The sequence below is a fragment of the Pelodiscus sinensis genome, chromosome 7, assembly GCF_049634645.1.
Source record: "Pelodiscus sinensis isolate JC-2024 chromosome 7, ASM4963464v1, whole genome shotgun sequence".
Taxonomy (NCBI): Eukaryota; Metazoa; Chordata; order Testudines; family Trionychidae; genus Pelodiscus; species Pelodiscus sinensis.
Window position 1 is genome coordinate 21,991,069 of NC_134717.1, and position 21,704 is coordinate 22,012,772.

Consider the following 21,704-nt stretch of genomic DNA (forward strand, 5'->3'; position numbering starts at 1 on the left):
ATACTCAAGTATCTAACACTTAGCTTCACTTAGAGTGGAAGAAAGGGGGTTGCACAAAATCCACTATTCTAAATTAAAGTCAGCTGTGTATTATAAAATATAAACTATTGAAAAATTTACTGTAAGTCAAAAGAAAACACATATATTAGAAACCTCTGGGACTATGTCTTATTTATACTAACGTCCTTTTATGCTGGTGAAAATAGGTCTTAAAATGGCAGCAAATTACATTTAAATCCACATTAAGGCTTCTTTACATTGCCGTTATGATGTAAAGGGGCCTCATTGTTCATGAGAATTTAATGCTAAATATCTTATGTCAAAATTTTTCATTGTGTGAAATTATAAATTTATTAAGATTTATACACTCATCCATTGAAAAGGGAATGCTTCTCCTGTGCTCTGGATACTAAATTTACACAGCTATATGGCAGACTATTCTCATAACCTTCCTTCCAATTTGAATCAATATACCCTCAAAAACTCTAAATAACTAGCAGTGTGACGGGCCGGCCCCGTCACTAGCGCCGGCAGCTCGCACCGCAAGCGGAAAGCCGGAGGAGCGCCGGCTGTATTGCCGCACATGCGCAGAAAGCCGGTGTCCGCTTTTGAATGCGGCACCGGCACACTTGAGGGGGAAACCGACCCGTGGGCGGAAGACAGCGGCCGCCGGTGGAAGGCCTGGGCAGGAGACGTCGAGGAGGGGGCGCGGAGGTCTCAGGGGCCGCCGACGAACCCCGCTGGGGGTGTCCGCAGCAGATGGGCCCAGGAGCATCCGGACGACCTTCCAACGCCCAGAGGAGCGAACCGAGGACGGCTGGGTAGAACTCGCACCTGAGCTGGTCCCACCCCAACTGCCGAGGAGCCAACAGGTGACATGGGACCCCAGGGTGGGTCCCCCAGGGTGGGTCCCCCAGACCAGAGGGAGCTGGACTGGGTGGACCGCGGGGACCGGGCAGGTGGAACGCCCCAGGGTCTAAGTAGGAGGGTTCCAGCCATAACGGGGGTGACCCTGGCATAAGGGAACCTTACTACGCCCTATTGGCCGAGAGTAAAGGGGAAAGAGGTAGCGGGGAGCCCCTCCGTGGAGTGAATGCAGGCAAGCCCTACCCCACAAAGCGTTCGGGACTAGGGAGGGGGTGGGTGTCCTCCACCCCCCCCCCTCCCTTTACAAGCAGCATAGAACATATTTCACCTATTCCCTCACAATTAGGGAAAACAAATTAGCTTGGCAGCATGCCCTGTAGGGTACAAAATTAAATCTGTTATGGATCCAGGGAGGAAGGAGCTAGTTTACAAATCATGAAGTCCTCTCCAGCAGTCTTCATTTTTATACCAGTGGAGCTCCAGCTCATGTAGCCTTCACAATTGCGAAAGTGTTAGTATGCTGTATATACTAATAGAAAGATATCTCCCATTAATAAACAAGTGGTCAAGTACTGCTCTGGCTTAGTTTCCAGTTAGTTGTAAGGTGTAGCTCTTTGGAAATTCACAGCGAAGTGAACTGAAAAATACACATATTCTCAAAACTCTTTGGATTTGCCATTTTTCAGTCATCAGTCGGTACTAGAAGATTCTTATATAGCTATAAGTTTGGATTTTATGTTAACTGACCAAGCATCTTTACTATTATGCAAGTAATGATGATTAATGATGATGTTTTTTCCAAAATAAAACAAAATAACTAGACTAGCTCCAGGTAATGATGGGTATATGTCCACTGCATAGTAAATTCTGGTCTGTGGGCCCTGTGCCTGCAGATCCATTCACTCTAATCTTATACTTGAGTCCACACTGAATTTCTGTGTGAGCTTTGTGCCAATAGCAAGTCAGATGTTGGTTCTTGGGATGTATCTCATGGGTCTTAGTGTTCTTGCTAGCTATAGAGTTTGTTTCATTAGGTATTATGGTAGAACTTGTCTGTCCATTCTGCAGCACATGACAAGAAGTACTCTTAGTCCCGAACACATCCAGTGGATCCCTTTTTAGGACTGCATACTCCCTGGACTTGGAGTCAGCAAAGTGAATCCAATACCAGTGGAACAACTTCCCTTGCTTGTGTTTTCACTCTTACTTCAGAAATCAAGCAGAGCATTGTTGAGAGTATGGTGACTATTTTGGCAGTGGCATATGTCCTTTCAAAGACATATTTCAAAGAGGGTACTGACAGCAACCACAACCCAAATGATGCTTCTCATGTCCACTGCCATAAACACAAATTTCCTATAGGTAGACTAATGCTTCTGGAGTAGGCCCAGAAGCATGAACTGGTGGGATTACATCATCATGTAGACTTGGGATAAACAACTATGACTCCAGAACTGAAAAGCAGACATTTCTGGAACTGTATGATCAGCTTGACATGATAGTCCATCTCCAGAACACTTGCATGAAGGAAGCCATTATGGTCCAGAAGTGGGTCACTTATAGCCATCTGTAAGCTGCCAATCCCAGACACCATCTTGGTGTTGGCAAGTCTGTTCTGGAGACTGTGGTGGTAGCAATAGTGGGCATTACTACAGTTCCAGCAATAAGGTAGTGGGCATTACTAATGTTCCAGCAATAATTACTGAAAGGGCTTCCCAAACAGTGGTAGGACTATCATGAGGAATACATCTATACTGCACAGAGGTATCCCGAAATAGCTACCCCAAGTCTACACAAGCCGCCCTTTATTTAAAAAAAATTTGCAAAAGAACAGGTATGCTATTTCGCCATCCCAGAAAACCTCATTGCACGAATGATAAGGGATGGCTTGAAATAGCATGTTGTATCAAAGTTTGGGCTGTGTAAGTGTGCCAAATTTCAAAATAAGCTAGTACAAACTGCATATCATATTTCGAGCTTAGGGTGCTGTGTAGTCACACCTTAGAATCCATGTGCCCATAGTTTTTACTCCAGAAGGAACACATGAGTATCCCAACTACTACTTCATCATTATGTAGGCCAGGGGAAACCTCGGAGACAGATTCATGGATTCTAGCTGGGATATATTGGCAAAGTTTGCTGAAGATCAAGATTTTACTTTCAGGGATAAGTTGATACATTGTTTCCACCAAATTATACTATAAATGGAACCACTAGCTCCACTGTTATTTTATGGGCCCCAGGTACACTCTTTTGCTGTGGCTTATGAAATTGTATCCTGATTTCAGAAGCCTTGCCAATAAAAATTTCCATTACATGCTGAGAAGCTGAAGGATGGTGGTGGAATGTATGTTTAGCAGATTGAAATCCAGACAGCATTGCCTTCAAACTGTTTGGATGCCAGTGTTTTTAATGCCATCTGCATTATTGTGGCCTGCAGTGCTCTGCAAAAAGTCTGTGAAATCAGGGGTGAGCCATTTCTCCGGATGTTGACCCAAGACGTGAGATTTCTGCAATTACAGACACAACTCATAAAAGTACCTCTGCTGCTTGGACTGGGTCCACATACCTACCAGAAATCAGAGGTGCTTTGTGTTCCCAGTTAATTGGTTTGCTTGGTGCCACAGATGAGGGGGAATGACATAATATTTGTAATTGTCCTCCCTTCCTCCCTCACACAATTTCTATAGTTGGGGCAGATTGCAAAGATTATTTTATGCAACTTTATTATACAAGTTCCAGTTTAATAAAATTTAATAAAATCTGCTAACGTAATAAAATCCACTCAGACAAATTGAACATTTTATTTTAAACATTCATATAAATAAAAAATTACAATGTGGACACGTGAACATCAAAGCACATGGCATCAAAACATAAAAAAATAATAAAACAGCGTGTGTTAAGAAATCAAAACAAAAGTTCAAATGAGTCAAGCTAGGTACATTAGTAGTTTCACTAGTTCTGTGGATTCCCATCCTCCTCCTCTTCCTGGAATGCTCAAGGGGTTGATAGAGGCAGTATCTGAACCTTTAGCGATCATCTTTGAAAAATCATGGAAGCTGGGAAAAATACCAGCAGACTGGAAAAGGGGAAATATAATGCCCATCTATAAAAAGGGAAATAACAACAACCCAGGAAACTACAGACCAGTCATTTTAACTTCTATGCCAGCGAAGATAATGGAGCAAGTAATTAAGACATTTATCTGCAAACATCTGGAAAATGTTAAGGTGATAAGTAACAGCCAGCATGGATTTGTAAAGAACAAATCATGTCAAACCAATCTAATAACTTTCTTTGATAGGATATGAAGCCTTGTTGATAAGGGAGAAGTGGTGGATACTGTATACCTAGACTTTAGCAAGGCATTTGACACGGTCTCACATTACCTTCTTATCAATAAACTGGGGAAAGAAAAACTAAGTGGGGCTACTATAAGGTGGTTGTGTAACAGACATGATAACCATTCTCAGAGAGTAATTATTAACAGTTCACAATCATGCTGGAAGGGCATAACAAGTGAGTTTCCTCAAGGGTCTGTTTTGGGACCAGTTCTGTTCAATATCTTCATCAATTATGTAGATAATACCTCAGACCAGCCTTTGAAGTAAGAATAAGAGCCTCCGGAAAAGGGCACTTTTTCCGGAGGATCGGGGCCAGTCTAGACGCTCTTTTAAAAGCCGGAAAAAAGCGGCGGACATTTTTATTTAAATGCCGCGGGGGATATTTAAATCCCCCGCGGATTTCCCTACGACGACTGCTGAAATTTACATGCCCCTTCCGGAAGAGGGGCCAGTGTAGACGTAGCCTATGTGTGGCAAATCAGTGTTTTTTGTCTCCTTAAAAAAGCAAACATCTTTTTATTCCTCTAAGTTTCAGGAGAGAGCTGGACACATTAGAGATCACAGTCCTGAGAACGTTTGAAACTGGGGTTGTGTTGGGATCATCTTACTTGTAACTAAGGTTGATGGATGCCAGAGTGAGACTGGAATGATGCTGGTCAGCTATTGGGGCAAGGGCATTGGACTACGGCAGTACAAAAACATGCAAGGAGTCACCTGCAAGTACGTAGGCTGGTTGTGAGCAGCCCAGTAGCAAAAAGTATTGTGTGGCATCCAGGATTATAAGGCAGGTGGTGACACAATCCCTTACCTACATTCCCTCTAAGCTGCATGGTCAAGTGCCATGCACATCAGGTATCGGTTCCCCCACTGTGGCACTGTTCCTGCCCTCTGCTTTGTAGCTGCTCCCGGGAGCCTCCTGTTTGTTGCGCAGAAAATAGGGGGCAGAAGGGAATGCTGATGTCAGAGTGTCTCTTTCCCTCCACTCCTGTATACCTTCTCTGCAGAGCAGGGAAGGGGAAACAAAAGAGAGCTCAAAAATGGGACTAAGGGAGCTTGCTGGCAGCTGCTGCTGTTTCTGAACAAGCAGACTTTTAACTGCTGTGTGTGTAAGGGGACTGTTAACCCCTTACTAAAACTCTGGGGGAGTTTTGGGTTCGCCAGCTCCCAGTGTCAAAAGGGGAAGGGCCCATGAGAAATCAGGGCCCTGAGACTGACAGACCCCAGAGACAATGGAAAGCAGCCAACACTCCAGCTCGGCCTGATTGACAGGTTGGACAGGCCAGTGAGGAAAGTGAGAGGCCAGGCCTCGTCCTCCCTGTGAGCTGGGATTGTTCTGGGTCTCTCTGAGCAAGGAGAGAGCTGAGAGACTGCTAAGAGGAGCAAGCTGTGCTGAGGGGCAGTTTTGCAGCAACAGAGCCAGGCACACACAGCTCAAGGAGCGCAGACCCTGTGTTGAGCAGTAGACTGGCAGTGCTCAAAGAGCCAAAAGGGACAGAGAAGCAATGCAAGGAGCTAGAGACTGGCAAAGCAGCAGAGCCTGCAGCTGGGTGTGGTGAGCAGCTGGGACCAGCAAAGTGTGGGGAGAAGCTCTGGACTGGGAGAGGGGTCTGGCCACTTAGAGCTTGAGGCTGTGTGGTCACTGCCAGAGCAAGCGTGTCCAGCCTGCAGCCCCCCTGCAGCACATCCAGGGCCTCTAAGGGGCCTATAAGGAAGAGACTGTGGACTGTCCTTACATTCTGCAGGCTGCTGTTTTGATGTCCTTGTGCTACAGAGCAGGGCTGTGTGTTCTTATTTAACCATTCTCATTTTTTCTTATTCTTTTCTCTTTAATCAGTTGATGTTTAAAAAATTGTATTTGCTTTGAACCTTATGAAATGATCACTGGGCCAAGAAAGCCTGCAGTGTGAAGAGAGCACCTCGGAGTGGGGACACCCTAACTCCTGCCCCTAGTGACTACAAGGTCGGGGATTAAGCCCCAGGAAACCTGGGCCCAGCCTTGTTGGGGTTTTGAGGACTCTGCTACTCAGGAGAGTGGAGGGGGAGCCCTCAGGATCAGGGAGGCCGTGGGGTAAAGGAAGTGGGAGCGGGGACTCAGATCCTTTCGCTGGTCCATTTCACTGGGGTAGTATAGAAGCCAGAAAAGTTCCCCACAATAGTGGGACCATTCCCCCGCTTACACGTGGCAATCAACTTAAAAGTACAGTGTACTTAAAGTCTGTCTCTCTCTCTCTCCACACACACAGTCTTTCACACATACCTCCCAATATTGCTGTTGTTAATTTTTATTTCTTTCTTACACTTAAATTTTATTCTTTGAATAGTCTGTTCTAAAATGTCTCACCTGTCTTGTCAGGAATAATTATCCCTATTATAACTTCTTAAATATATAATATCTAGATTTTATGTTTCTTCTGATGGTGCACATCCACACATTACCTGAATGTGGGTACAGAATTAAATTCATTCTGCATATGGATGGAAAACATTTGAGGGAATGCTGTTCCTTAGACTGAATTGTACCTGTGATGGGGTCATGCATATCCCACACTGAACCAGATGGGGTTAAAACCCTGTGGGTGGAGGAAGTGAACCCCTCCACCCACACTGGGCAAGCCCCAAATGCTTGAGAAGCATAAAAGAGAGCTTTATGGGCTGGCCACTGAGGGAGAAGGATCTCTGGCAGGAGCTCCAGAGCTGCACCAGACAGAGATCCAGATGACAGAAGCCAGTAACCCTGGAGATCGCTGTGAGCAGCCAGCACCAGAGGAGTCCCAGGGAAATGCAGCTGCAGGGGAACCAGAGGATGCAGAAACTACATGGGATATCACCTCACTAGCACCAGTAGGAAGTGACCCAGGGAGGATGCTGGAGTGGTATCTCCCACCCAGGGGAGCTCAGCGTGTTCCAGCCGGATTCCCCACTGAGCGAGTGACAGAATGCTCTGCCCCTCACAAGGCCCTGGGGTCAGGACCGGGTAGAGTAGGTTGGGCCTGGATCCCCCTACTGGGGCTTTTGCCCCCAACTTTTTGATGCTGCCCTGAGTTAAATGTTCTCCTTTTACTGACTTTGGTCATTAGACTCTGTTGCCCTGAGTTAGAGGGCTACCCCCAATTGACTCTGGCCGCTAGGCCTCACTGCCCTGAACTATGGGCCATCCCCCTTTCACTAACTCTGGTTATTAGACTGTTGCCCTGAGTTAAGGGCTAGTGTCTGTTGCCTCTGGCCATTGGGCTGTGCTATTCTTAAGGTAATGTGCTACTCCGAGTTAATGGCTATTACTGATAGCCACTAGGCTGTACTTCCCTAGACTGAAAGTTGGTTTTCACCAACTAAAAGAGATTGCCGATGACCCAGCAACCGACTAGGCGGTGTCCACACTCCTGGGTACCCACATCCAAAGGGATGGAGTGCAAATATGCCACACCAGTACCCTAGAATGTGACAAAAGTAGAATCCTAAGCTATTTCCATGGGCTTTTTTGTTCTAAAAGCCACAGAACAGGTAGAGGGAAATGTAGTTTAGAGATAAACCCTGCCTCTCCCCTGTAGAGGCTCCTCTGGCAATTGCAGAACTGCTGTGAAACAGTTTTTCAGTTGCAAACACCCTAAGCAGAATGGAATGGCTCCAAGGCACCTCTCTGCCCTTGCCAGGGCTGGTTGAGGGATGCATAAGCAGGGCAATTGTCCTAGATACATTCTACCAAGGTGTGTCAGACTGCTGTGTTATTCTGCTGGAGTGTCAGGCTGCTGTGTTATTCTGCTGTTTCTTTGGTTTTTGTTTTATGCACTCTTTTGTTTTATGTCTTTCCCTCTCCATTAATTGATCAGCTGTGTGGGGTTTGTTTTGTTTTTATTCTTGCTTTGTTTGGTTCAGCCACTTGGCTAGGGTGGAGCCACCAGAAAATAGCAGCTAAATTCAGTCTTGCACCTTGCTGAGGTGAAAGATTTCTACCTTAGGATTATAACTTAATAGTTTAGGATTCTACTTTAGAGAGCTCCACAGCACCCAGGCAAGATAATAGCAAGGGTCTTCAGGACTTCTCCCTTTTATATGGCTACATTGTGTTTGAATGCTATGGGGAATGCAGGAGGAGTTAAAAAGAAGCCTGGGCCACCTTTGCACACTGCCCTCACTTCCCCAACCATGGTCCCTCCTAGGCCTGGTCTATATTAGACCAGGCAGGTCGGCTTAAGGTACACCATCCAGCTATGCAAATGCATAGCTGGATTCAGTTTACCTTAAGCCGAGCTGCCATGGCATCTACACTGCAGGAGGCAGATCGGAGTACATACTCCCGTCAGCTTCCCTCGCTGCTCACAGACACTGGAGGGGGGCTGCCCTTAGCATTCAATTTAGAAGTCTACAATAGACCCCTAAATTGAATGCTAGAAGATCAGCCTCCAGAGAGGTCTGTAGCATAGACATGACCCTAGGGCCCATTGGGGATACAGGTCACTTCTAAAAGGAGCAGAGAGGAGTTGTGAAGATAAAAGTCTATGGGTGTGTCTAGACTACCTAGTTTTGTCGACAAAAGTGGACTTTTGTCGACAAAACTATACCAGCGTCTACACTACCGCGGAGTTCTGTCGACATAACGTCGACAGAACTCCGCGGTTTTGTCGACGCTGGTATACCTCATTTTACGAGGCATAACACTTTCTGTCGACAGGACTCTGTCGACAGAAGGTGTTATTGCCTGTAACACTGCGTCCAGACTACGGAGTTTTGTCGACAAAGCAGCTTGCTTTGTCGACAGAACTCAATGTGTCTGGACGCTCTTTGTCGACAGAAGTTTTGTCGACAGTATCTGTCGACAAAACTTCCGTCGACAAAACGCGGTAGTCTAGACGTACCCTATGACTCCAGACTGTCAGAGCTAGGTGCAGGCATACAAGGCAGAAAGGCCTTCTCCTGTGTGCAAAGGGAGTGCTCTCAGGACAACTTCTTCCCCTCCCCTCTCCCTCTTAGCCAGAATTGTACAGTGAATATGGATGAGACAATGACGTTAATGAAGCTTTTACTGTGACAGCTCATCTCCTTGTAATACCCTGTGTTATTGATAAGTACACCAAGATTAAGAAACAACTTATTTCACTGTCTTCATCAATTTAAAATCTGCATTTGATTTAATTAATTGAGACAGTTTATGGGAAAAGCTTTTATCTATAGACATTGATTTGAGATAGCTTGGCCTCTTGAGGGAGGTGCTTTCTGATAACTGGTCTAAGATCAGACGAGGTGGCACAGGTCAACTCTTGCTTGCATTTCAAACTAGTAGAAGAATCAGGAAGAGTTGCTCCCTGATGTCTTTGCTATTTATCTTTATTTTAATATATTTTAAAAGCATTATGATTAAGAGGCAGCATAGTTGATTGGATAGTACTCTGCAATGGGAGCTGCCCTTCACTGCTGACTTGTTAATTGACCTTGAGCTAATCACTTCACTTTTTTTATATTTCTATTCCATAATTTGTAAAATGGAGAAATTAAACTCTGATTCTTAACGCAAAAGTAACTGGAAGGACAATATATCCAATATCAAAGTAAATGCAAAATCTTATTGTATTGGATTAGTATTCTAATATTTGGTTCACAAAGTATCTAAGGTTCCTACTACTTGGGAAAACCTTCTAACCTTTTAAGAAATCAAAGAACAGCATCAAAAATATGGGACAAACCAACAAAGCAGAAAATGGTAGAAAAGTATATGAGTGTGTGAACCTATGTTATCCTTTGTACGATCAAAAGTTTGATACCTTTTTGGATACACGTTTCAAGTTATTAAGTAAAGAATAAGGGATATCATTTATATTACAGGAAAAGTAGTCACCTTAGTCTAGTCATAGAACTCATTACTTGTGCTTCAAAGTTAAAACCTCTGATTTTTTTTTTTATTATGGCATCTGGATTTATTTTGGATTATGATTACTTCACAGAACACTGACACTTTTTTTTCCTCCTTAAAATTGTATCCTGGAGCTCTCTTTTTCCAGTTTATATAATCAAGGGAAAATTGATTGACTATTCCCATTACAAAACTGGGGCAAAATTCTGTTCTCTAATCTGCAGTGCAAAACTCTGTCGTGTATTGTGTTCATTGATCTCTAAGGGTATGTCTACACTTGCCGCTTATTTTGGAATAGGGCTGCAAATGTAGGGATTCAGAATTGCAAATCAAGGCCGGGATTTAAATATCCCACGCTTGATTTGCATCTTCCCGGCTGGGCGCCATTTTTTAAATTTACAAATCCGGAATAACTGCCCGCATCTACACGCGGCAGTGAAACGGGCATTTGAAATAAAGCCCTAGTCTGAACTACCTGTTATTCCTTCTGCAATGAGGTTTAACAGCTAGTTTGAAATAGGGCTTTATTTCGAACGCCCATTTCACTGCTGTGTGTAGACGCAGGCAGTTATTCTGGCCATGTAAATTTAAAAAAAAAAATGGTGCCCGGCCGGGAAGATGCAACTCAAGCGCGGGATATTTAAATCCCGGCCTTGATTTGCAATTCCGAATGCCTACATTTGCAGCACTATTCCAAAATAGTCTGCAAGTGTAGACATACCCTCACTGATATAAACTGATAATAGCACAAATACAAAATATTCAGTGGAGATCCATGTTGTAATCAAAGTCATGGTGCAGTTTCAAAAGGGGATTTATAGGGTTGCCAGATACTTTCACAAAAAATACTGAACATGGCAGGGAAAAAAATTGGTTGAGCAAACAAAATAAAAGGTGGGGAGGACCAAAGTTGTTGAGCAAAAAAACCCACAACCGTGCACAAAAAAATCACTGCGACTTTAAATCCCCATGCATGCTCCTCCTGCTCCCACCAGACGTGGCAGGGGAAGAATGTCCCAAGTGGTCTTCCATCCAAGAAACATAAAATATCGGACATTTTCCATGAAAATACATTTCTGGTATTTTCTGTTTTTTTACTGGATAGGGGCCGCAAATACCAGATTGTCCGGGCGAAAACCGGACACCTGGCAACCCTAGTTACCTTTGGCTGGGGTTTTGTTAGTCTCTAGCATTTACTTGTCCTAAAACTAAATAAATAAGACTAAAACTAAATAAAGAATTTTAAAATTCTTCCAGCCCCTGCAGAATAGAAGATTGCCTGTTTGAATATGTTTTGCTATTTTGGAAAATGGACACTTGCCATGTAAAACACACTTTACTAGATCTTCTCCTTCCTAGGAAGGCATTTTCTGATCTTGAACAAATCCTGTTTACTAGTTAATAGTCTGCATAAAGGTTTTCAACACAAAGCAAGGTGTTACCATGTCATCCAACTCCTTTGAAAATAACAGCATATCACACCTGAGTTTTTGTAGCACATAGAAAATAAATGTGTTGGTTGCTGCTAGAATTTGGGATACTGGAAGATGAGATTATTTTGATAGCTCACGAGGACAATGTCTGTATGAGTTGCATAAGAAGGTGAAAAGTGTGTTTACTGTTGCTGAAGGAAGGTAGGAACAGGAAAAAAGATATAAAGACAAAAAAGTTGTACAGGCAGGTGAAAAGAAGAATTGCTAGTAAATGAGAGAGAGACAGAAGGAAATGTGGCAACATATCAAAAGAGAAGAAAGTTTGCAGCAGAGAAGGAGAGAGATGCCTAGTTAGTAGATGATATGTAGAGCATCTGGCAGCACAAATGGAGACAAGCCTGGCAGCTGACTGAGACATAGTCCCAGAGACAGAGAGGTGGGAGGTGTCTTGGAAACAGAAAGAAAATGACCCTGAGAAGAATGCTGAAGCCAAAGAAACGATGTAACTCATGGAAGGTTACTGGCAGAAGGATTGTGACACTTAAACTTCCTTTGCATTTTTACGTTTGCTTTCAGTAATGCAACAGAATGCAAACTCTTCTTTCTGAGTTAAAAAAATATTTTACTGCATCCTGACTAATTTTCCAAGAGAGAGAATAAGGATGACATTTTGCTTATAAGCAGTTTAGAAAAAATTTATAATATTTTGAAAGATAACCTCTGAGGGTATGTCTACACTGCCATCCTAGTTCGAACTAGGGTGGCTAATGTAGGCATTCGAACTTGCAAACGAAGCCTGGGATTTAAATATCCCGGGCTTCATTTGCATGTTCCCAGGCGCTGCCATTTTTAAATTCCCCGTGGTTCGAACTACCTGTCCATGGCTACACATGGCACAGACTAGGTAGTTCGAATTAAAGCGCCTAATTTGAACTACCGTTAAACCTCCTTGCAGGAAGAATAACGGTAGTTCGAATTAGGCGCTTTAATTCGAACTACCTAGTCTGTACCGCATGTAGCCGTGGGCAAGTAGTTCGAACTACAGGGCATTTAAAAATGGCGGCGCCCGGGAACATGCAAATGAAGCCCAGGATATTTAAATCCTGGGCTTCGTTTGCAAGTTTGAATGCCTACATTAGCCACCCTAGTTTGAACTAGGGTGGCAGAATAGACATACACTAAAATAAGTTTCATGCCAACAGTACTTCAGGTGCCTTCCATTCTAAGTAAAATATAATACTTCCTCCCAGTAAAGTTATTATTGACTTTGTGAGATCCAGTAAGGTTAATATTGAAGAAGGATGATGGTTCAACTTTAAGGGTTTCAGCAGCCAATGTATAATAGTGCTAAATCTTGATGAGTTAATTTATGCTTACAACAAAAATCCTCATACTTTGGGAATGATACACTGTTCTTACAACTCCTAATGGAGAAAAATAAAAGAAATGCTTTATGGAACAATGAAGCATTTGATATGACAAATATTTCATAAAATAAAAAAGCATAATTTTAATAATGAATCACACTTAGTTGTTGCTGCCCTGCTGTACTCTGAATTCTTTCTGCTGATGTCTAATACTTCAAGAGAATATAACATCAGCCTTCTTAATTGTATTTTACCAGGTTTATTTTTTATGTGGGTGATATTACAAAATTTTTGCTGATGCATCATCTTTAAATTTAGTTTTGAAAATGTTCATTTGTTAATTTACAATGTGTCAAAGGAAACATTTAAGCTTAATCTGCTGTATTGAGATTTTTAGAAACAAGTATAATGTTATTTTACATACTGTCTTTTGCTTTGAGAGCACAAGGGAAACCAGATCTCTGCTACAGTCCACATCCATGACAAGAAAAGATACTGTTTCTTCTCAGTAATTTATCACCTTCTGTATGATGGAAAGCCTAGTTTTCTAAGAGAAATATTGAGAAACAAAATTCAGTCCATAACAGAAATCCAGGAAATAAGAGGAAAGCTTATTATTTCTTATATTTTACATCTGGCTTCCTGATGTACCTCTTTTCAACAATAATGTGGTTTAATGGAGTCATATGCTGTATAAATATTATTCTGTTTGTGGTTGGTGTTTTTTGAAGAAATTTCCCAAAGAAAAAAAACCTAGTTAGAGATTTCTTTTCACATCTCAAATTATGGGGGAAATGAACACCATTTTCTAGCATGTTTTCAACAACAAACAAAACATATTTCATCACGATTTAGTAACCTAGCACCTTATTTTTAAAGATACGTTATTTGTCTTTTGATTAGTTTATTCCATTAGTCATCACTTTTGTGGGGGCAGGGTGTGTGTGTTTGTGAGGAGGAAAACTTACCTCTAAACATACCTGTGTGATGCAAGAGTACTGGCCTTTTCTGAACAGCCCAGCATTCGGTGACTAAAAGGGTTAAAATCAGGTGGCTACAAGGTGTTGGCAGGGAGCCAGGAAAGCCAATGGGAGAAGGTGTTGAGATTTCAATTGGAAGATATATTTGTCTGCTGTTCTTTTTTTGTGTGAGTTTTGACAGGGCCGGCCCACAAAATTTTGGCACTTTTGAGGCGGGGAGCTCAAATGATGCCCCCATGCCACCTTTTGCCTGCCTGCCTGTTGTGCCCTCCTTCCTCCAGCATAGCACTCCGCCATCTCTGTGCATCTAGAGCAGAGAGAATACATATGCACAGGCAGCAGACACAATTTTCTACACCCTGGGTCCTAATGGTGCACCCTCACAGTCTGGCATCTGAGGCGGCTGCCTCAGTTCTCCTCATGGTAAAGCCAGCCCTGAGTTTTGATGCAGAAGCTGGGGGAGCAAGATGAATTGAACCAGGCAGGATGAACATACCTACGAAGAATACTGGGCATGGAAATGGACTTGACCTTGAAGAATAGATCATGAGTGGATAGGGAAATGTCCATATAGACACAATCAAGTTATATTCTTTGTTCTGTTGTTTGGTTAGAGTTCTCCGTGCTAAGTCCATGTGCGCTCCCCCCTCTATAATGCTGTTTCTCAGGGCTGGAATTTTCTCGGGGCATTTTTTAATTGTTCTTTTCTCAATTTCTTTACGATACCTAGAAAACAAATATGCTTTATCAAGTAAATCTTTTTGTTTTGTTTAATAAAATCACTTTTTAAGGGGACTTGATTCTTGCATCCTGGAAGGTGATAGGAGGTCTGCCTAAGACTGAGAGGTCAGCTATCAGAGATTAGTTTATCAGTTTTTATTCAAGATCTCTTCTGTTAGAAGAACTTTGGGTACCCCTCTGGAAGAAGTTCTAAGTGCTTCTTTCTGGGCTCAAGAAAAGAGAGTTTTTTCACTTGGTGGTGGCAGCCTATCTCTCTAGGCCAGGAAATCTGTGATCTTGGGAAGCTTTTAAGCAGAAGCCTATGGAGAGAGGCAAAGTATTTTTAAGGTCTTTTGCGGGCTCCCACCTTCTGCACTTGGAGTGCCAGAATGAGGAGCAGCTTTGGCAACCTGCAACATACTAAGTTTTGAATATAATAGTAATAATGAATAATAATAAAAATATTCCATCTGTGCCAATCTGAAATACCATTAACGAATTAAGTGTAAAAACACCAAAGTCTTGGGAGAGATCACTAAGCCTATGTCTACACGACAGAGTTTTTTTTGAAAAATGGCAATTTTTCTGAAACCGTCATTTACATCTACACTGCAATCATGTTCTTTCAACAAAAAAATCAAAAGAACAGAGCAGTTTTTCCAACATTGGTAAACCTCTTTCTATGAGGAGGAAGCCTTTTCCCGAAAGCGCTCTTTTGGAAAAAGATGTGTGTGGTCGGGGAAGAGGGAGTTCTTTCGAAAGAAGAGGAAAAAGCACAGGTGCCCTGGTGGCAACTTGATCCATAGTAATCACAACTTACATGCGAGATAGCATTCATTCAGTGTGGCCGCTACCTTTTCGAAAAAGCAGATTGCTTTTTCAATGCGCTTTTGCTGTGTAGATGCTCTCTTTCGGAAAATGTTTTTTTAAACAATCTCTTTTCGAAAAGCTTCTTCTGAAAGAAACCTGCAGTCTAGACATAGCCTGAGAGATTATGAATGTATACATCCAAAAGTGATGTGCTACTATTCCAATAAAACTCTTCAGTATAAACAAACATAATTGGCAGCAGTGGGTATCGAATGGTCTATAAAATACCCTCTATTTCACACAGGATGGCAGTGGAGATTTTTAAAGGCAACAGAAAGTTGCTATAAAATTCTCTTATGTTTCACCTCGTGGAGTTGCTAATTAGAATTGTCAATCAGTGATTGATCACTACTTCATAAACTGCATAAGATGTTGTTGTATCCCAGCAATTGTGTTATCTTAAGGGCAAAAGAAAATGCAGCTTTTAGTTCCCAGCTGTTAATAAGACCTCACTGAATGGAGATCTGTTTCTTCCACTACAGTCTGTTCAACAACTCTTCAGAGAACATATATGGCATCATCAGCGCAGAAAGATTGCTACTATATAGAATGTTGTACTGTTATAAAGTCTATCACATAATGTCAGATAATCTTCTCTTTCTCCATTTTTCTTCTCTCTTATTTTACCTTACTATATGTTTTAAAAATGTATATCCATCTGTCTGTCTGTCCATCTCTGAGTATGTTTGTTGAAGAACTCCTCCTAACAGTAAGAGCAAGGGCCACCAAAATTGGTATGCAGCTTCCTATTATCATAACTTAAAACAAGGTCGGAATTTGGTTGTTCCACACCAGTGGAATGTGCCTGGAATTGGTTTGTTTCTCATAAAATGGAAAGAGAGGGATTTGGCAGAAGATGCAATTTATACTGCAAAATGACCACAAGAGGGGGCAACAAGCACCAGGGATGAAGACCGGGATGTCTATAACCCCATTGGGCCAGCAGGGGGGAGAGATGGAAAAAGGGACATCTATCTACTATTTATTTTAGAGAGTTTATCTGTTTTTTGGTCTGTGTGTCTGCCTGTTCCCCAGCTGGGGGATATGCTCCCCTCCCCAAGCTGTGCCTACTGCAGCTGCAGAAAAAAGCTTTTCACCTAACCTCAAGCTGCTGCACTGTGGCAGGGCTGGAGTTGTCCTCTCTCCCTGCGGTAGAATGCATACTAAACCCCCCAGCCCTAGCCCCACCCCAGAACAATGATTTGAACAAAGAAAAACTACACTTATTTGAGTTAAGGACCCAAGCAATGCTGGGTAAATCTACTAGTATGTGAATATATAAAGATGAGTCTTTAAATACCAAAGTGAAAATTATAACATTTGTGGCACTTTTCATTAGGTGGCTTTTACCCAAATTTCACTTGATCACATTGTTGAACAACTTCCTATGAACAAGTTGTCCTTTTTGCTGGAGCCTTCCATCCCAGAAGTGGTTTCATTTCATGAAGGAGACATTTCTTGTATGTACTATTTGAAAAGTAGGTTAAGGGTCATTAAGGATTAAAATTATGTGAAATATTATCAGACTTCATAAATAAAACAGAAAATATCTTTTCCAAATACAGAAATTGGAAGTTTGAAACAACTGTGGGAAACTCAGTGGTGTGACACAGAGATACAGTGCTGGTATGCAGACCTATGTTTATAAATTCTAGGACTCCCGGTACAGAGACAGTGGAGTGTAACAGTGTAAATGGGATGCATTTGGCTTTCAAGGTGAGTGGTAGATGCGTTACTTTTGGTTCTATTGGAAGTATGGTTGGATCATTGGTGCTTTGTAAATTTAAGAGAGTCTAATTTAGTTACCAGCAAATATAGGTATTTTGTTAAAATTATTTAGCAGTTTGTAATTATAGATTTTGATCTCTCACATGCTCCTCCTTCCCATTTGCAATATCAGTGAAGGAGCTGCTTACAAAGTCCAATAAAATGTAACTGTATATAGAAAATCAGTGGTAGTGTTGACAGTAGTACAAAACAGTCAGGATTAAAGGAAATAATTACTTTGAGATGTCAGAGCCAATAAAACTAATCTAGAACTTATTTGGTAGTTGAGACGAGCCTTGGGAAACTACACCCTCCAATTAGATTTATGGGGAGGAGCTGATTCATATATAATGTGTGTCTCAAAACTAATTATCAAGCTACAAGCATAAGAAAGGTTTGTTTGATACAGAATTAATGAAAAAACTTTGACACATCATATCAAATGATAATTATTCAAAACATCTTTTGAAACATCTTACCAGTTAAATGACTACTGCCAATTATCGTGTCTAAGAAACACTGAATAGCTAGCTTCCTGTATACTGATCCTTGTCAGTATTTATAAAACAATCAGCATTTCATTCAGATTGCTTTAATACCCTTGAATTTGAAAGCACAAAAATCCTGTTAGAACAGATGGTTTGCTTGATTGATGCCCTAATGCACAATTTCAACTCTGTCTAGTAACTTTAACAGGAAAGCATTTTAAGGATTCTACCAGTTGGCTTGTCAAATTAACATCAGGCACCAGTTTGGGTGTAAAATGACAAGCATAATTCATTTGGTGACCCAGGAGAGGATGAATAATTTTCTAAACCAAAACTTCCAACTTGGAGAAAAACCTATGATATCCATTGTTTCTATTATTAAACAAAGAGGTTGGCCAATCAGAATTAACCTCTTGTTTGCTATGTGTATACCAACCCTTTCTAGAATCACTCAGCTATTACTATAAAATGGAAAAGTGGCAGGGCTTACATAAATATTTAGTGTCATTGTTTAATGGCCCCATTTTCCTATTGCTGTTGGGATTTTGACTCTGGAACATTCTTAAGACAGACATTGTCACAGGAGCAATCTAACTGAACTGATGTGAATGGTGGAATACTATTTTAAATTCATGTATACATAGTTCACTAATGTGGAGCAAACTTCACATTTAGAGCATATTTTGTAATCCCTTCTCCATTAACTTTTTTCAGTTTCTTTCACTTCCATTTATTTTATGTGCTCATCTTAACTGACATCCTCTTTTTTCTTTTGTGTGTAAAATACCTCCAGAAAAAGAGCTAAAAACTATGGGAAACTAGCCACCCTGTTTACCTGACAACGCCTGGGTCGTACGTCCATTCATCGCTTAGAATTGATTGGTTCAAATATGTAACAGAGATCACACCAGAAGACTCCTTAGTGCTGAAGTGAAAATATAGGAAAATTCTTGCCCCTGTGAACTGTCGTTTTCTGCAGCTCTTAGTCTGTTGTACAGAGAACATCTCAATACCAGTTATTCCGCATGAGGGGGTAATAGGATGGGACAGTGTGATGGAATGTATAAATTCTGCACTAGCATAGAACGGGTAAAGGAGCACTTTTGGACTAGGTAACTCCATCCCGTCACACTGAAAGACCTGACTTCAGCTATAGAAGGAGCTTAAAAGAAAGCCAAACAGCACAGACTGAGGGGTGGGGGCAGACAGGATAGTAAGACAGGTCTGTCTTGGGACCATGTAAGAATTCAGTAGGAGCCCTGGCTGCAGGGGAAATATGAGCAACTGAAGATATCCCAAGACCAGAGAAGGAACTAGTCATTTTCTAGGACTAGGGAACCCCTTGCTCTAAGTTCTGTTGAATCATTTGGGAGCCTTTCAACCATGCTTTGTTCTGGGAAATAAGTTATAAGAAGTGGCCCAGGAGGCAGCCCTGTAGCACACTGGCGTATTTCCTGTCTCTGCCTCATGCAGGTCCCTAGCTTGGAGTCCAGTGGAGATGGAAAACAAAAGCTCCCCTACCAGTTGGTAACCTGGCTGGAAGATTTGTTACTCAAAGGTGGAATGCTACCATTGGAATAACTAGGATGAGGAAAAGCTGATGAATTAACCAGTAAGTAGCACCTCCAGTATAACTAGTCCCATCACAGAGAAGTAAGAAAAAGAACTAAGAAAATAAGGAGCAAAGAGAACAAATGAAGGACAAAGAAAAATGGGTAAGGAGAAAAATCAGAAAAATAGAAGGTAAAAGGAGAAATAAGGACGAGAGGAAAAAATGATTAAGAGTGAAAAGGAGAGGAGAAGGTAAGGAAAGAAAAATGACAAGAACACAGTGAGGGAAAGAGAAGAGTGTTGGGTGACCATCAGGAAGGAATATGCACAAACCCAAATAATGAACAGTGGAGGCAATAGTGTTCCAAAATATTCACGTTCATTCTCTATCTTTTCTTTCTTATGCTTCACAGGCTTCTTGCTCCTTCCTTCTCTTGTCTCAGGCTACACCTCAGCTGCAAGCTTCTTTTGAAAGAAGTTTTTTTTGGAAGCGATCTTCCAAAAAAACTTCTTTCAAAAGTGTCCACACTCAAAAAGCACATCGAAAAAGTGATCTCCTTTTTCAAAAGTGGATCCAGACTGATTGGATGCTCTCTCACATAAAAGGCCACCTGGAATCACTTCAGGCAGGACTTTAGGTCACCAATTGCTTCCGAGTGCTGGTGCCAGAGTCTTGCAGAGACACACACTTAAAGGGACCTCCCTGGACAGCCATTTCTGTGATTCTGCTGAGTGCTTGCCTACCTCTTTGAGGGACAGCAAAGCTCTCACAGTGCGTGCTGTGGTTGCCCCTCTTTTTTGGATGCCACAACTTTTCTCTCGGTTCCATGGAGCCAGAGCTGCCCCTGGACATGCAATGGCCCCACATGGCCATTTTGCAGTTACTGCAGAACTTTGTGCTACCTTCCTGTCCTGACTGAGCTCAACCCCAAGCTCATTCTTGGAATTGTAAGGCAGAAGTGACTATGTTTAAGTAAAAATCAAGTGATTAAATGCAAATGTAAGCTATTTTAATGTAAATTCACTTTGTGAATATTTGTACAGTGTATAGGACTGGTGTTATGTGAATCAATACACTCCTTAATATGTATAAAAGTTTAAAATATGATGGAGTTCTGCAATATCTCAAAATGGAGTCTGAAATTCCATTTTGAAACCTTAGAACTTTCCTTAGACATCCATTTGAAATGTGAGTTCTGTCACATCCACAGGTAACTGTTAGGGTACGTCTAGACTACAGGGTTTTGTCAACAGAAGTTTTGTCGACAGATACTGTCGACAAAGCTTCTGTCGACAAAGAGCGTCTAGACTACGTCCAGTTCTGTCGACAAAGCAAGCCGCTTTGTCGACATAACAGTGTGGACACAAAGGACAGTGCAGATGCAATAATGCCTTCTATCGACAGAACTCTGTCAACAAAAGGTGTTATTCCTCGTAGAATGAGGTTTACATACGTCGACAAAACTGCTGAGTCGACATAACTCAAAGGCAGTGTGGACGCAGGTATAGTTTTGTCAACAAAAGTCCACTTTTGTTGACAAAACCCTGTAGTCTAGACACACCCTTAGAGTTTAAAAACAGCAACTCACCTGCCTGTTAGAATTAGAACAACTTATGAATATTCATTAGCATCCTCCATCAACCAATCAATTCGAACCACGCTATGAGAGCATTTCTATCGACCAATCATTTTAAAACTAGAACAGTCATACATATTCATGAGCCCTGAGTATAAAAGCTTCTGCTACGCAGCAGTTACCTGTTCTGTCAGGTCACCTGCCTGCGTCGGGTTTAGGTGTAGGTTAGGAGAGAGAGAGAGTGCAAGGTTCTAGATACCCTTGTCCTAGGTTTAGAATGAGTGAGGTCTTGTAAAGGATCTTTTTCCTTTAGAGAAGCTGACGGAAGGTCATGCATTCTCAATTTATTCTATTTTAGTCTTTTACAGAGATAGGCTGACGGAAGGTCAGACCTACTCTGATTAGGTTAGGTATTTAGTTAGGTAGTGATAGTTAGGATAGCTCCCGTCATCGAGTTTGTACGTCATGCTGCGTCGGTCCACGCATGTTGGCCGTCGTCGCGTCTGTTCGTCGGGCTCGTCAGGTTTAGATAGGGTTTTATCTTTAGGTTTAGTTAGGATAGATAGGAAGGAGTCTAGCTTCCATCGTCTGATCCGGCTGCACCGAAGCACAGAGAAGAGGCAGCGAGGACCAGAGGACTTCACGGAAGGTGAACCGACCGTCTTCGTCCTCCATCCGTGCTTTGAGGGATCTCCTGGGCTGTTCCTCTCCCGTGGCTTTAATTAGCCAACAGATTGTAGGTCGAGATCAGCCGACGAGGGACACCTAGCTGTCCTCCCTGAAGGCTTTCAACTAGCCCTAAGGTCGCAGGTCGCTAGCACCGCATCAACCGTCTATCGTCGTAGACTCTGTGTAGGTATAGGGGCCTGGAGGGACTTCCCCTCCTGGTCCA

The 21,704-nt window shown here is 42.2% G+C and overlaps 1 long non-coding RNA gene across 1 annotated transcript; it reads left to right on the plus strand.

Moving 5' to 3' along the window:
* Window positions 1-426: 426 nt before the first annotated feature.
* LOC102462023 (uncharacterized) lies at window positions 427-21,179 on the plus strand. The gene is made up of 3 exons (XR_332242.4): window positions 427-872; window positions 16,995-17,145; window positions 19,158-21,179. It is a non-coding gene; the product is annotated as an uncharacterized LOC102462023 (long non-coding RNA).
* The last annotated feature ends 525 nt before the right edge of the window (window positions 21,180-21,704 follow it).